Below are 4,555 nucleotides of genomic sequence, written 5' to 3' on the forward strand. Positions count from 1 at the left end.
GTCATTCTAGCAACAAATTCTGAGAAGGACTCCTGGGGGGCTTGTAATATTTTTGTTAAATTTCCTCCAGCCTCGCCCCTTTTCGAGAGGGCCTTCCATGCCTTAATTGCGGCGGCGGAAATCTGGCCATATGCTCCCCAATCATAGTTAGTCTGGTCAACAACATACTGTCCTTGCCCTGTTAATAATTCGAAAGTCCACTGTCTCTGATTGCCCTCCGCATTAGCGTTGGCCTTTGCCTGTGCTTGAGAAGCATCGTGCCACAAAGCCTTCCATTCCATATACTGTCTCATATTAGGGAGAGCAGCTTTTACTGTGTTCTGCCAATCATTCGGAGTCATTGCCATAGTGGCAAATCTCTCAAGCTGCATAATTGTAAAATTAGCATCAACTCCATATTTGTTAACTGATTCAGCAAATTGTTTGATAGAAGCATACTCTACAGGTGCGTGGACACGGCCTCCTCCCGCATCCTCAAACACTGGAAAAGCTTGTAACATTTTTCTCTTGTCTTCCTCTGAAAGGAAGGAGTCTGAGCAGCGCCTGTCCACAAGAGGCGGAAGTGCGCCGGGAACATTAGGTTGGGAGGGAGCTACAGGCCGAGAGGCCGTCCGGCTTCTATCTCTCGTTTTCCTCTGCTTTAGATTTTGCGGCGGCAACTGTTTATCTGGCTGGCATCTTTCCTCTTCATCTGAGTCCTCTGAGGAAGTTATCCCCTCCGACTCAGAGGCATCAAGCCCCAGCACTTCCTTTACCGGATAAAGAGATCTCTTTCTGAGGCTTCCTTTTCTCCCGTCTCTCCCAAGAGTGTTCTTCCTCTCATCTTTCATCCCCGTGAATTGGTTCTTGGGGAGGCTTGATTTCCTTAATATGTCTCTTTTCTCTTTTCCTTTCTGAATTTCTAAGCGCTTCCTTCCTTTCTCTGTTTCTGACATGCTGACTTGTAATCCATCTACTATTCCCCGAACCCTCACGAGAACCAAAAGGAAGAAAACTAACGCTGCTAGCACCATGGCGAGAGCCTCTAAAGTTCCTGCCAACTGGGGAGGGAAGTGAATTAAATCAAATCGAAACATATCTCTCAGAGAACATTACCTTGTTCTACGGTTCTGGATTCACTCCACACGTGGAGGGTCTTCTTAAACAGCGCCGGCGATGGTAAATTCTCCCGGGTTTCGGCACCAACTGTGCAGCGCGCGTGTAGTCGTCTCGCTGGCAAGAACGCGCACACACACACACACATCAGAATCCTTCCGTATGAACACGTTTATTCCCAAAAACCAAAATGGTGGAAGAAGACCCCCAGGCCTGGGAAAGCACTGCTATATACCCTAGAGCGGTGTATTCACCTTTGATTGGCTGCTTACTCGTTGCGCGCCAAACGCCGTGGGATGGGCTTTAACTTTGGCGGGCTTTTACCATGGCACATGCGCAATTTACTTGTTTACTAGGAAGAATTATGGCTGATAGCGCCACCTAGCGATGGCGGACTTTGCCAGCACCCGCCGCGGCTCCCTACATGCAACAGCACTGCACAGCTCAGGCTGGGCTTATGAGTGAAAACATTAACTTCAATCTGCTTCAGTTCTCTATGGGGCATTTGAACATAATGAGGTATCTACCTGGTAGTTTAAATCACACAGGTTGTCTGCTCATTCCAGCTACATCTACTAAGAGTACACATAGCAAGTATTGAGCCAGGACACCCAGTAGATCCTATCATACACCTCACTCTCCTGGGGATACGAGATTTCTCAACCATGTGTTGGACAATTCTGAGTTGCCAAAGTTTAGAGCAATTAAGAGCCCTGGCTGGCTGCTCTTCTTGGAATTAGGTTCAATTCCTAGCATCCATGTGGCAGTTCACAACTCTAACGCCAACCCCAGGGGGATTTGATGCCCTCTTCTGGCCTCCATGGGCACTGCATGCACATAGTACAGACATGCAGGCAAAAGGTATAAAAGTTTCATAGATAAAACTAAGTTTTTCAAAAAGGCTTCTTGTATTGATATTGTGGCAGGTTTCAGGCTAGAGCGGACACATAGAAAACTAAGTGGAACTTAGTTCTATGGGTGCATAATTCTCATGGTCTCATAACTAATCGGACTGCCTCAAAATTCATCTGTTCCTGCTATAAAAGGACAAAGAAAACTAAAGCCTTAATTCTATGCACAGCTGCATACCTTCTCTTCTGGAAGTCGGACCAATTCATCTCAACATCCAGAGCTGCAGAAAAAAAACAGCACAGGTAATTAGACCCCCAACCATTAATTAATAAATGAAGCCACACATTGGTATTGACATTAACTTTTTTTTTTTTTTTTTTTTGCAGAATCTTTAATGTACTAACCAGTACATTGGGTACATCTACTCAGGAATGTTTTAAGACAGTTTAAAATGCAAAGCCAGATCTTCCTCTAAGTATTAACACATTCATCAATGCTCCCATTTATTATTTTGTGTGTGCACACAGGTGTGCTAACACACACATGAAGGTCCAAGAATAACTCTAGAGAGTTGGTTCTTCCCACCAGGCCCCAGAATCAAAGGTAACCGGGCTTGGCACTGCTAAGCCCTCTCACTATGTTCCATACACCCTCATCTAATTTAAAAAGACATGAGGTGACTGCACTGAATTCCTGCCTGTTCTGTTGGCCTCAGGTAAATCCTTTAACCCATCATGGCAGTGTATCCAGTCAGGTTAGAGTTCTCATCCTTGGCCAAGAATTGTCCCTGGAATTATGCCTGGCCAGTCAAACACACCATCTAACACACCTTAAGTTCATCAGCATCCTGGACACAGCACCGCATCTGCTCAAAAGAAAAAAAACTCAGCAATGTTACAAGTACCTGGCCAGAGCTCTTTACACAAAGGACCTTTCTGGTGGTTACTAACTGCATCTGATGACATAAATCCTGCCTCTGACTAGCATTCATTCCTGCACAGAGTTCTGATCCTCACACTTCTGACAGCTGGGAGTCCATTTCATTTCCTCTGGGCCACCATTCTAACTAAATCCACCCCAGAAGCATAGACCCTTACTGTTTAGAAACAAAACTACTAACTACAGTATTTCTTTTTTCTTTTAAAGATTTAATCATGTATACAGTATTCTGTCCATATGCCAGAAGAGGGCACCAGATCTCATCATAGATGATATGATTTCAATGCCACAAGCAGCTCTAAACTTGTTTCCTGAGACTGAACAAGGAAGTCCTTACCCTAAAACTTGCTGTATCCACAGTCCTAAGTTAGACAGTGGTTCATGCTCTCATACTTCTGTCAAAACAAATGACTCAATAGAAACATAACCCCTAACAGAAACAAAACTTATCACTCACTTGCATGTTCCCTTGTTGCACTACTAGGCAGAGCACATGAGGTTGTCGTTTTACTAGAGCCCACAACACGATGTTCCCTCTAAAATGGCCTTCATCTGGCATAAATGCCCATAGATCCCAACACTCGGGTACTAGGGCAGAAACATTTCCTTGGCCAGCATAAAAACATGTCTCAATAATTTAATAAATGCTTTTTAAATTGATGTCTCATTCAGCCTACACACCGCAATTTCAGAGTTTGCAAATCAACAGAAAACTACAAAGTGGCACTTTCCTTACTTTCTCACATCTAATTTAAGATCTTCACAATGTTAAAGCAGTAGTGAACAGGCAGGACTCCTGGGTGCGCACTAGAAACCTAAGCCTGGTTTTAGGTACTCTCCAGTGAGACAAAATGTTTCAACAATATGGAGCACAGAGGTTAGGCATCTAATGCCTTGGACAAGTGCCCAGACGCTCAGATTTTCTACCAGGGCAAAAATCCAGACAAGCCGGATCTGTGTCAGAGGAAGGGTAATCCAGCTCCTGTGGGCTCACAGCTCCCTGCTCTCGGACGACGCCCTCAAATCTTAAAAAAAAAAGCACAAAACAAAAAGCCCAGCCTCTGTGCTGAGCCGCATTTGAAGGACACATGCGGCGAGGACATGGCTGCGTGGGCGACATTCTTGCTAACACCGGAATTATCCTGCTACTCTCAGATCTCTGATCTCATTCACTTCCTAAATAGGCGATGTCCCTGTCACCGGACTACTGGGCCAGCAGGAGCCCCCAGCGTGCCCAGGACCCGGGCGGTCGGGAGGCCGCGCCTCCACCCGAAAGAACAAATCCGGGCTGTGCGAAGCTGATCGCCATCCCACACCGAAGGGACACACACGGGACGTGAACCCGCACGCCCGGCGAGCATTGTGGGGTCCTCGGAGGCCACGTGGTGGGATCTTGGGATCCGCAAGGCGGACAGTACTTACCAGGAGTGCGCCGCGTTGGAAAAGCAGGGCGCCAGGGCGGGACCGTGTTTAAAACAAACCGGACGTTGAGCACCGGGGCTCAGCCAACCACAGAGGCACAGCGCCCTTCTTGCCCGCCCCTTCCCCGGTTCCCGCCTGATTCCAGCACCGGCCCTCGTGCGCCCCTGGTGGCACCGGAGCCTCTCAACCTGCCCCTACCCCAGGGCAGCAGTCCCACTCACTGCCCTGACTGCAGAATCTGTCACCT

The 4,555-nt window shown here is 47.1% G+C and overlaps 1 long non-coding RNA gene and 1 other non-coding gene across 2 annotated transcripts; both read right to left on the reverse strand.

Moving 5' to 3' along the window:
* Nucleotides 1–1,516: 1,516 nt before the first annotated feature.
* Nucleotides 1,517–4,350, reverse strand: LOC114616493. The gene is made up of 3 exons (XR_003710643.1): nt 4,309–4,350; nt 2,777–2,812; nt 1,517–2,227 (listed from the first exon to the last, which is right to left on the reverse strand). It is a non-coding gene; the product is annotated as an uncharacterized LOC114616493 (long non-coding RNA).
* LOC114616494 lies at nt 2,654–2,724 on the reverse strand. Its single transcript, XR_003710644.1, has one exon. It is a non-coding gene; the product is annotated as a small nucleolar RNA SNORD93 (small nucleolar RNA).
* Nucleotides 4,351–4,555: the final 205 nt, after the last annotated feature.

This window comes from Grammomys surdaster, unplaced genomic scaffold, assembly GCF_004785775.1.
Source record: "Grammomys surdaster isolate TR1022 unplaced genomic scaffold, NIH_TR_1.0 332319, whole genome shotgun sequence".
Classification (NCBI taxonomy): Eukaryota; Metazoa; Chordata; class Mammalia; order Rodentia; family Muridae; genus Grammomys; species Grammomys surdaster.